The sequence below is a fragment of the Lithobates pipiens genome, unplaced genomic scaffold (assembly GCF_037356315.1).
Source record: "Lithobates pipiens isolate NorthernLeopardFrog02 unplaced genomic scaffold, aLitPip1_a1.2 Scaffold_19, whole genome shotgun sequence".
Taxonomy (NCBI): Eukaryota; Metazoa; Chordata; class Amphibia; order Anura; family Ranidae; genus Lithobates; species Lithobates pipiens.
The window spans coordinates 400,351,706-400,364,506 of NW_027507764.1; the positions used below are offsets into that span (position 1 = coordinate 400,351,706).

A 12,801-nucleotide genomic window follows, 5' to 3' on the forward strand; every position below is an offset into this window, starting at 1 on the left:
CAAGGGATGGTGCTTAAAGTTGGGTAGGTGGATATATATATATTACAATCCTATAAACACAATCCCATAACCACAGTTGATCCAGAGGAAGGCAAAAAACCCCAGCAAAGCATGCTCCAATTTGCTCCAGCAGGGGAAAACATTTCTTCCTGATCCCCCAAGAGGCAATCAGATGTTCCCTGGATCAACATTACCCCCTAATAATGTTAGTACTCAGTTATATTATGTACATTTAGGAAAGAACCCAGGCCTTTTTTAAAGCAATCTACTGAGCTGGACACAACCAGTTCTTGAGGGAGTCTATTCCACATTTTAATAGCTCTTACTGTGAAGAAGCCTTTCTGTATTTGGAGATTAGATCCCCTTTCTTCCAGATGTAAAGAGTGCCTCCTTGTCTCAATCCCCATTCTGCCATTGAATCCCAGGAAAAGTACTTCCAGTAACCATGGAAGAGACACAAGTGTTATTAGATCATCTCATTATATATGATCCATTATTAAAGATGAGAGCACAACCTGTGGAGGAATTGAGCACAGCACAAAGCAAGTGTGATACAGAAATAGTGACCTATCACTATTTATTATACTACTATTAGTATTATTATAATACTATCATAATAATATACTACTTATTATAAGTGTGTGTCACACTATATGGTTTATGACTATAAGGTGGCACCTATGGAAATTATATAATTGATTGATTTTGGTGGTTATATATGTTTGATATTCATAAAATTTTCATTGTGTTTATTTAATATGGATTTCACTGAATAGTTTATATAGAATGTATATGCACTACATAGGTAGTGGTAGGATTTGCACCTAAATATTTGAACACAGCATTTAAATGCAATATTTTGTACTGAAGTGTGGAGAGTGGTGTAGTGTCACAGTTTGCTGCCTATCACAGGATGGTGCGGAAGTGACGTTGTTGCGTACTGCGCATGCGCGATGCGTTCCAAACGCTCGCGCCGTGCGTTCCAACATAGTTTCGGCAATACAGTTCAGCGAAACCATCACATAATGTTACGGAAGTGATGTTACACACAACACAAACACGGGCCACGTTGTTGCGTACTGCGCATGCGCGATGCGTTCCAAACACTTGCGCCGTGCGTTCCAACATAGTTTCGGCAATACAGTTCAGCGAAACCATCACATAATGTTACGGAAGTGAAGTTACACACAACACAAACACTGGGCCGTTCGTTACAACACTAATACTTCCCTTGTTACCTAGTAGGTTTTGCATTGCTGGGACTTGTAGTGCCTATCCTGAGCTACATGCTTCAATGTTCAGTGTCCTCATCCCTATCCCCATGCTTCAATGTTCAGTGTCCTCATCCCTATCCCCGAGCTTCAATGTTCAGTGTCCTCATCCCTATCCCCGAGCTTCAATGTTCAGTGTCCTCATCCTTATCCCCGAGCTTCAATGTTCAGTGTCCTCATCCCTATCCCCCTGCTTCAATGTTCAGTGTCCTCATCCTTATCCCCGAGCTTCAATGTTCAGTGTCCTCATCCCTATCCCCCTGCTTCAATGTTCAGTGTCCTCATCCCTATCCCCGAGCTTCAATGTTCAGTGTCCATCCTTATCCCTGTGCTTCAATGTTCAGTGTCCTCATCCCTATCCGCAAGCTTCAATGTTCAGTGTCCTCATCCTTATCCCCATGCTTCGATGTTCAGTGTCCTCATCGAAGCAGGGGGATAAGGATGAGGACACTGAAAATTGAAGCTCGCGGATAGGGATGAGGACACTGAACATTGAAGCAGGGGGATAGGGATGAGGACACTGAACATTGAAGCTCGGGGATAAGGATGAGGACCCTGAACATTGAAGCAGGGGGATAAGGATGAGGACACTGAACATTGAAGCTCGCGGATAGGGATGAGGACACTGAACATTGAAGCAGGGGGATAGGGATGAGGACACTGAACATTGAAGCTCAGGGATAAGGATGAGGACACTGAACATTGAAGCACAGGGATAAGGATGAGGACACTGAACATTTAAAGCTTGCGGATAGGGATGAGGACACTGAACATTGAAGCACAGGGATAAGGATGAGGACACTGAACATTTAAAGCTTGCGGATAGGGATGAGGACACTGAACATTGAAGCACAGGGATAAGGATGAGGACACTGAACATTGAAGCTTGCGGATAGGGATGAGGACACTGAACATTGAAGCACAGGGATAAGGATGGACACTGAACATTGAAGCTCGGGGATAGGGATGAGGACACTGAACATTGAAGCAGGGGGATAGGGATGAGGACACTGAACATTGAAGCTCGGGGATAAGGATGAGGACACTGAACATTGAAGCAGGGGGATAGGGATGAGGACACTGAACATTGAAGCTCGCGGATAGGGATGAGGACACTGAACATTGAAGCACGGGGATAAGGATGGACACTGAACATTGAAGCTCGGGGATAAGGATGAGGACACTGAACATTGAAGCACGGAGATAAGGATGGACACTGAACATTGAAGCATGGGGATAGGGATGAGGACACTGAACATTGAAGCATGTAGCTCAGGATAGGCACTACAAGTCCCAGCAATGCAAAACCTACTAGGTAACAAGGGAAGTATTAGTGTTGTAACGAACACTTCCGTAACATTATGTGATGGTTACGCTGAACTGTATTGCCGAAACTATGTTGGAACGCACGGCGCAAGTGTTTGGAACGCATCGCGCATGCGCAGTACGCAACAACGTGGCCCGTGTTTGTGTTGTGTGTAACATCACTTCCGTAACATTATGTGATGGTTTCGCTGAACTGTATTGCCGAAACTATGTTGGAACGCACGGCGCGAGCGTTTGGAACGCATCACGCATGCGCAGTACGCAACAACGTCACTTCCGCACCATCCTGTGATAGGCAGCAAACTGTGACACTACACCGGCACCAATACTTCATTTATTTTAAATTGCTCTCTTGCTGGCAGAACCAAAAAGGTGTAATTCCATTGCTGCTCCCTCACAGGCCAAAACAGTGTTTTGGCCAGGAAAGAGCAGGTAAGTACTGTATTTAGCATGTTGCCACTGTTGATAGTATCACTAATGGTACATGGTCCTAAGCCCCATGTAAGCCCTTGTACACACGGTCGGACATTCTGACCACAAAATCCGTCTGATTTTTTCGGATGGATTTTGTTTGAAACTGGTGTTGCATACATACGGTCGGACAAAGTTGTCGGAAAATCTGATCGTTCAGAACATGATGACGTTCGTTCGACGGGACTACATTCAGGCTAGTAGCCAATAGCTTTTGGTCTCGTAATTTGATCCGAGAATGCGTGGCACTTTGTCCGATCGAAATTCTCTACAAACGATCGGACACAGTCCAATCGGATCATGTTGTCGGAAAATGTTATATCCAGCTCTTAAACTTTGTTGGTCGGACATTCCGACGGAAAAAGTCCGATGGAGCCCACACATGGTTGGATTAGCCGACAACACGGTCTGATCGGACATTTTCCGTCGGAATGTCCGACTGTGTGTACAAGGGCTTAGAAAAAACAATTACATAGCTCAGCTCCCCAACCAGTCTGCTGACCAACCAAATTAACCTGTCTAACCGTCTGTTAAAACCAGGGGTTTAGTTAGCACACATTTGCAAACGCATGTGAAAACTACAAGGCCTCGTCATGGCACCCTGTGTTGCTTGCAGTCCGAAAACTACAAATTTATAAGTGTCTCCACAGTGGAAGCACATGCATGGATAGGTGTGGGACAGGTGAACCTGGAGGCTGCCCAAGCCCCCTTAAAGGAACAGGAGCACACTGGACACCCAGCAAGAGTACAATGGTAGTGAAGGTGCCCAGTGTGTCCCCGGTAACAAAAAACTGGCCACCGCACACACCCATAACTGGCCTTCACAGTAAGGAGTACATGGAGGGCATATACATGTAAGACAAAAACAATTCCATATCTCAACTCACCAACCAGTCTGCTGACCAACCAAATTAACCTGTCTAACCATCTGTTAAAAGCAGGGGTTTAGTTAGCACACATTTGCAAATGTGTGGTCCTAAGCCCAACCCTGCCTCCTTCCTCACCTTAACCCCCCACTGTTTATTGCATACCTGTGAACCGTGGTCAAGTGGAGAAGTATGGTCAATAATGGGGTTTGGAAAATGTGTCTGCCCCCTCCCTATAAAAGTCAACTTTCCAACCAGCCTTTTGCATATCTCCCAACTTTTTGAGATGGGAACGAGGGACACCTGCTAGCAAAGTAATGTAGGTATAGGACACCCCCCTGCCATGCCCCCTTAAAGGAGAATTATACAAAAAATGATTAGTTAAGCCCACAAGTGATTTTTTTTACCAATACTGTTCCTTTATACTGCCTTTTGAAATTTACAAATGCAACAATTAGGAAACTGTATGAAAGGTTTAGCACTGTAAAACACCTTTTTGAAAGATAAATAGTGTATTTTATATACAGCTATATAGATCAGACCAAAATGAGGGACAAATGAGGAGGAAAGAGGGACAGAGGGACTTTGTTCCAAATCAGGGACAGTCCCTTGAAATCAGGGACAGTTGTGAGCTATTTTGTCAGTGTTTGTTGGAGTCGGAATAGTGAGGGACAGTTGACAGAGAAGAATTTAATAAAGGACTTGTAAAAAACTCTTTTGTCTTTAACCTTTTTGGCACTTTTTTTGTGAAATGGTAGGGGTACATTTGTACCCCATTACCAATTCACACAGGGGGGCAGGATATGGTAGTCCCCTTGTTAAAGGGGGCTTCCAGATTCTGATAAGCCCCCCGCCGCAGACCCCCACATCCACCGGGCAAGGGTTGTGGGGATGAGGCCCTTTTTCCCATCAACACGGGGACAAGGTGCTTTGAGGGGCTACCTCAAAGCACGTTGAGGGCATATGCCTGGTACGGTTCAGGGGGGGCGCTCTCTCATCCCCCCTCTTTTCCTGAGGCCTGCCAGGTTGCGTGCTCGGATAAGGGTCTGATATGGATTTTTGGGGGGACCCCACCCCATATTTAAAAAAAAAATTGCGTGGGGATCCCCTTAATATCCATACCAGACCTGAAGGGCCTGGTATGGAATTTAGGGGGATCCCCACACATTTGTTTTTTTTTTAAATTTTGGTCCGGGATTCCCCTGCGGGAAAATCCCCATGCCGTTTTTTTTTTCATTGAACTTTTATGTGTATTGCAGACCGACAATTCATTATAGCCGCAAGTAGTTTTAAATTACTTTTTTTCCTTTAGAAATATCATTTTGCTGTCAGACGGTTCTAAACACGGGAAACATACGCCCCTTTACAGGCATACTATAGACATCCCCCAGGTATGAAATTCAAAGGATTATTACACTTTTATTGTTTCACTTAAAATCATTGCTCCCAAAAAAAACAACCATTTTTAAAACTTTTTTTTGCATTGATACATGTCCTCTGGGACAGGACCCAGGACCCCAAACACTTTTTATGACAATACCATGCATATAAGCCTTTAAAATTAGCACTTTTAATTTTTCCCATAGACTTTTAAATGGTGTTCCCCCGGCTTTCCAATTTGTCGCGAACACCCAGAATTGTTTGCTGTTCGACTTGAACATACAGCTCTTCCCTGCTAGGAAGTACTGTATGTTTTACCACTGCATAACAATTTTTAGGAAGATGGGGGATTTAGCTTCATTTTAATTCAAAGGGTAAAGCTTTGAATAGATTTCATATCTCTTCTGTTGACTACTTCAGCAGCTCAATTCTGGCCTATTACAGCTAGATTTTAAAAAAAGTGTCATATCAAAAACTATCCAAAATTTTGATTTTTTTTTATTCATTTACAATTAACCATATTGGGGTTCTGCTGCTTTACATAAGGCAAGGAATAATGTACAATTAGGAAAATTTATTTTGCATTCAAGTTATGTGATGCCAGAATACGGTGCTGATGATTATCGTACTGTTCTGTAATCCCACGTATAGCTTAAAGTGGTATTAAACCCAAAAAACAAAAATGGAATATATTGCAGCTTACCAATTCCTAGATGTGATGGTTGCATTCCCAAAAGGGAAACAACTGTTTGCTCTGACTGCTTATAAAGTGTTAGCTGGAGCTCAGTTTCAATTTGTTAACCCCTTCCCGCCGTGTGTACACAGATGTGCATACTCAGCTTCCGGGGGTTCTACCGGGATGATGCCCACAGTCATGCCGTCACTTCCCATTTACTCGGCTGCCAATGGTGGCGGTTTTAAAAAAAATTACAGTATTCAGAATCGCAGAAAATGGCGATCTGAATACTTTGAAGTGTAAAGGAGGGATCAGAGGTCTAAAAAAGAGTACCTGTCACCACCTATTATTGTTTACATTCCTTGTGACAGCAATAAAAGTGATCAAATATAAAAAAAAAATAATTATTAATTTTAAAATAAATAAGATTTTTTTTTTAAAGCCCCCCCCCGTCGCTGCGAGCTCGCGCAGCAAAGAAAACGCATAAGGAAGTCACGCCCGCATATGTAAATGTTGTTCAAATCACACATGTGAGGTATTGCCATGATTGTCAGAGTGAGAGCAATAATTCTAGCACTAGACCTCCTCTGTAACTCTAACCTGGTTACTGGAAAAAAAATGTAGTGTCGCCTATTGAGATTTTTAGCTACTGTAGTGTGTCGTCACTCCACGAGTGTGTACAATTATAAAGCGTGACATGTTTGGTATCTATTTACTGGGCGTAACATTATCTTTCACGTAATGCAAAAAAATTGGGCTAATTTTACTGTTTTGTTTTTTAAAAATTCATGAAAGTGTCCCTTTTCCCAAAAAGTTGTGTTTAAAACACTGCTGCACAAATACCGTGTGACATAAAATATTGCAACAATCGCCATTTTATTCTCTAGAGTCTCTGCTAAAAATATATATATATAATCTTTGGGGGTTCCAAGTAATTTTCTAGCAAAAAAGATGGATTTTAACTTGTAAACACCAAATGTCAAAAATAGGCTTAGTCATGAAAGGGTATCTGCTAATCTATCATTACCCTCCCGCTAGACTGACAATGCTGCTGTCCAAAGGTGTCTGCTTTACTACTTCATTCAAAATGGTGTTAATGGCTGCAACATAAAGTAAAATAAAGGGGGAAAAAAAATCAAAAAATAAGAAAATTAATGCAGCCACCACATCCAAAAATTGGTAAACTGCAACATGTTACATTTTTGTTTTTGGGTTTAATACCGTTTTGAAGTATGTTTTTTGAAGAACTTATGTTTTTTTCTATGTTGCCCTTAGTTGTATAAAAATATATATGCACAAGTCATATGAAATGGAAGGCCCTCTGCCTGCCACTTGGTATTATTATAATATATTTTTTGCATTGATACATGCTCCCCTTGTCAGTGCCCAGATCTCCATGCCCTTTGCTTATCTACTCATTGACTATTAGCCTCAAAAATATTTTTAAGATGTGTCTCCGATTGACTTCTGTAGGGTTTTCAGTGGTTGTTTGCCCTACTTGTAAAAAAAATAAAAATAAAAGTCAGCAGCTATAAATACTATAGCTGATTACCTTTAATAAAGAGTTACCTGTCCAGGGATCCAGTGCTGCCCACACCTGAACTGGTTCTTCGCCAGGCTTCAGGTCCTCAGTGCTGGCATGCTTACTGTGGGCAGCTGCCTTTGATTCCTTGTGGATTCCCAGTCAGCTGGCCATTGCGCTCTCCATCTGCCCAGGCCAGCATATCACTGCTACCTCACTCCCACTAACTGTATAGAGCCATGCACCTAGCACTGAGCACTGACACAATGCATGCACTTAACTTAACTCTTTCTCTTCTGCACCTGTGTATAAGATGAGGGCCCCCGACAGTGCAGATCTTCTCCCTTTGCTATGGGAGACAGATTTCAGCCAAAGCAGTACCAACAACACACAAGGATAATTGGCGCAAAACACAAGTGTTGGTGTGAGCCTGTAGGCCCCAATGGGACAATAGTAAACGCGGTGTATCAAAATCAACACAATGGTGAAAATTCAATAATCTATTCTATAATGCCCATATGTAGATTATACTTGGAAGACAGCTCTGTGGAAAGCAAGAAGCAGCTCTGGAAAAAACTGGAGAGGAAACACAAGCGTCAATTTGAGTATAGCATGTATGGTAATTGAATACAGATAAAAAAACTTGTACTCACAAGGAAAACGTCAGAAGCATAAAGCACTAAGGTGCAGCAGCATCAAAGGATTGGGTCATCGGGATGGCCTCTGCAGTGTGGACATTCGGAAGGACTGTCCTGGTGGAACCTGAAGATTCCTGGAGCCGTGAAACATACAGGGAGCCGTTGATGACATCACTTTCCGGACGTGACGCAAGGTAAAGGCAACGTGTTTGCGAAGCATGCACTCCTTCTTTGTGCCTTGCTAGTGCCATTTTGGGTGAGGGAAGAGTGAAGTCAGGGCTGCAGGGTCACAGCCTCCCTGGTGGTATTCCCGAGCCTGGCTCGGGGTGAGATTTCAGTATCAAAACAGTAACCCTGAGCCAGACTCGGGATCGCATCGCAGGATCCATGTAGAGGTTACTTACTGTACCTTGTCCCCTGGATCCTGCGATGTCTCCCCTCTGTGATTTGCGAGCCGATCGCTCAATCTGTCATAGTGCCGAGATCCGTTCCCTGCAAGTGTTGCGATGCACGGGGCGCCAAATTCAAAAAGTAAAAAACACAGTATGTATACCGTAATCTTGCATATTACAGTACTGTATAAAATAATTACACATCCCCTTTGTCCCTAGGGGTTTGTCCGATGTCCTGCATGCAGCTTTATATTATAAATACTAGTCTTTCAGCCAGGAAACTGGAAATTGTCCATAGCAACCAAAAAATGTCAGTTTATGTCAAAAGTGCTTTTAGACCAGCTAGAAAACAGCGATAATAAATTAGAATCACTTGCAGAATTGAGCGATAGTGATTCATGGGGAAATTCATCATCAAATTCATCATCATGACAGCGATAATTCTGCAACTGAGCAAATTTCAGTGTTTTTGATTTGATTACATTATTGAATCGTTTTTATTATTATTATTATTATATAATTATTTGTTATAATTATTTATAGTTATTTATTATATTATAATTTATGATTTCGTGTTTCAAACTTTATCATACCTGGGATGTCTACTAGACTCTTGTTTGGACAGATTTAAGTGAATTATTTCTAAGAATTACAGGCCTACAATATAAAACTCCAAATTTCCCTGCAAAATAATGATACCGCTTTCAGTACCTAAAGTCTAAAATAATCATACCGCCAGGGAGGTTAAAGGCCTGTGGCTATCAAAACAATAAGATCAGTATAGATATTGGACTGTTTTGTACAGTATATGGATAAAGGATTACAGCTTATACCTGCACAAGGTCTCCACCGTTACGACCAAAGTAAGTACCCTTAAGGACAGTTATCGCATAATACAAATGTCAGTATCCTGTTACAACTTACCCCTCTGGACCTTTGTACTACTGAGCCATATAAAATTAGATGTAGAGGTGTCATAACCCTATAGGACACATGTATGTAATAGTGTCATGTTGTCCATACACATAAAATACACCACAAATAGATCATTGCATGGTCGCTTTATTATTGTGTATATTGAACAAACACATGATTTTTTCTGTTATTTTTCTAAATTTTCATTTTTATTCATTTTTTATTTCTTATTTTATTTTTTATTTTTTTATATATATATATATAACATGTTTTAATTCTTTCCTTTTACTAATTGTATAATTGTATAGAAAATGTTATAGTTGTAAATTTATACTGTGCAGGTATTAGCTGTAATCCTTTATCCATATACAAACCAGCACAATTTCTATAGTGATCTTATTGTTTTGATAGCCGCATAACTTTAAGGCCCTGTGGTCGTGACTACACTCTTAAAAGCCCTCATTCAAAATGGCATTGGCAAGGCATGAAGAAGGGGGCGCATTCTCTGCAAACGTATCACCTTTACCTTGCAACATGTCCGGGAAGTGACGTCATCATCCGCTCCCTGTGCGTTCCACGGCTCCAGGAAGCATCGGGATCCACTGGCACCATGCTTCGAAGTGTCCACACCTCAGAGGCCATCCTGATGACTGGTTCCTTTGATGCTGCTATACCTTTTTATCCTTGTAAATATAACTCTTTTTATTTGTGCTACAATCAGATTTACGCAGTATATATTAATACGTTACTGCACTTGTAATGCAGTATATTTCAGTGAGTTACTGCACGTTTAACGCAGTATATTTCAGTGCATTACTGCACATTTAAGGCAGTATATTTCAGTGCATTATTGCACATTTACCAAAGTATATTGCAGTATGTCAGTGTAGTTTTACTGCAGTATATTGTAGTGTGTCAGTGGAGTGTGTCTCTGTAGTGAGTACTCAAGTTAAAGTGCACCAAAAATCACTTTCCATTGATTAAAGTGCATCCAGGTACACATTTCCACATCTTTATTACATTTTGTTAATAAGCGTCCCCCACATCATGTCTGAGAGAGGCAGACGTTCCCATGGCACTGTGAGGGGGTCAGCAGTGTATGTGTCCACAAGCAAAGGTGGACATGGTCCTCAGGCAGGGCATCATTTCCTCTGCTTAGTGATGTTTCCTGTGCTATCCAGCCACAGCATGCAGAGGAGGTGGTGGACTGGCTTACTAAACCAACATCATCCTCCTCATCCTCCATTACCCAAGCAGAGACTAGTGCACCATCCACTGCAGCTGCTAGAGTGGCTTATTCTGCCTCCTTATCCACAGCTACTCTTGCCAAAGCCCCAGCATCAGTCATGGAGGAATCAGCTGAGGTATTTTATCACAGCGTCAGCCACTTGCTCCTTGACGATGCACAGCCATTACTTGATTCTGATCTTGGTTCTGAGGTTGAGGAAGGTAGGAACATGAGCCTACAGAGAGGGGAGAACACTGGTAAACAACAAATTGGCAGCCATGTTCCCCCAGCCGCAGCGTATTGCCAAGTTGTCTCCAGTAATAATGAGGATGGGGATGGGGATGATGATGAGTTCACTGATGCAACTTGGGAGCTGGATAGAGCTGAGTAGGAAAGTGAGGGTAAGGCACAACCCCAAAGAGGCTACCATCATGGCAGAGTAGAGAGCAGCCACCCTATTCCACCAGATTGTGGAGCTGTTGTCTCCCAGCCCACTTCCCACAGCCCAGCTGTTTGGGCCGTTTTTAGCACATGTGCAGCCGATCGCACTGTTTCAGTTTGCAATTTTTGCCTCAAGCACATCAAGCATGGCAAAAAATCCAGCCATCTGGGTAGCACATCCTTGACAAGGCATTTAACCTCCCACCACTCAGCCCATTGGCACGAGCACCTGAAAGCCGCAACAAAAGGAATGCAATTCTACTGCTCCTCACCCCATAACTACTGGTCTACCCCAGCTATACCTCATGACCTGTCAGCAGTCTCAACTGACAGGGATGATGGTATAGAGCAGGGTGTCCCAGATCCTTGCAGCACATCTGCCAGCAGCACAGGAGGTAAATTTCTCTGCCCCATCTACTGCAGTGAAACAAAAAAAAATCAGTCATTGCCACCCACATGCCCAGAGTCTAAATTCAACCTTGTCAAAGCGGCTGGCTTTACAACTCCTGCCTTTCTGTCTGGTGGATTCTGCCCCCTTCTGTGAATTTGCAGAATGTGCTGTATCACAATGGCAGGTTCCCAGTCGATATTTATTTTCAGGCAAGGCTGTTCTAGCTCTCTACCATCACATGGAAGGCAATTTTGTGGCATCATTGGGCAAGGCATTTAGCCACAAGGTTCACCTTACTGCTGACACGTGGTCTAGCAAGAATGGTCAGGTATGATATACTTTGTTCACAGCACACTGGTAACTCTGCTTGCAACTCTGAAGGTTGCAGGACAGGGTTCAGTACTGCAGCTTGTTGTGCAGCCATGTCTCCATACAGCTAGTGGTGATGATGCAAGTTTTATTAGCTCCACCCCCTCCTTCTCCTTCATGCCCTCCTCTGCTGAATTGTCCCATGAACCACAAGTACCCTCAGCGTTCAAGGGGCTATTTAATTAGTCAGGCTAAAAAGGAGCCATGTAGTGCTTCAGCTGGCCTGTCCAGGGCACAGGAGCCACACCGGACCAGAGATTCTGGCAGCTCTACAGGGGCAGGCCCAGAAGTGGTTCACGCCATGCCAGCTGGAGCCACGAATGGTGGTGTGACAGGGAAAGTTAACATATGTGCCATGCCTCGCACATGTCGTTAATTTGGTGGTGCACCATTTTTTAAATAGGTACCCAGGGTTAGAAGAATCAGGCCAGAAGAGTCTGTAGCCATTTCAGGCGGTCATATACAGCCAGTGCTCAGTTGGCTAAAATTCAGCAGAATTCCGCCTGCCCGTAAACTGCCTGATTTGTGACATGCCCACCAGGTGGAACTCGACTTTGGAAATGCTGCAGCTGCTGCACATGCAGCAGAGGGCTGTCAATGTGTTCCTGTGTGAGCATGGCGCAATCACAGGCTCAGGCCAGCTTGGCTTTTTTTTTCCCACGCCAATGGCTGCTGATAAAGGATGCATTTACTGTACTGTCACCTATTGGGAAGGCCACAAGGATGGTGAGCTATGACAATGCATGCATCAATGACACAATCCCTTTTGTGTTCCTGCTTTAGCAGACTCTGCATTATGGACAGGGCACTCAAGGCCCGCTTTATACAGACACCATTCTTCCTACATCACACAACAAGAGGAGAGGGAGGTGGAGGAGGATTCTGGCTTTGGAGGCATTGAAGCAGAGCAAGACA

At 43.1% G+C, this 12,801-nt stretch overlaps 1 protein-coding gene across 1 annotated transcript in view; it reads right to left on the bottom strand.

The window, feature by feature from the left end:
- MC5R (melanocortin 5 receptor) overlaps positions 1–12,801 on the bottom strand; it is a 103,327-nt gene that overhangs the window by 36,861 nt on the left and 53,665 nt on the right. The window lies entirely within an intron of this gene.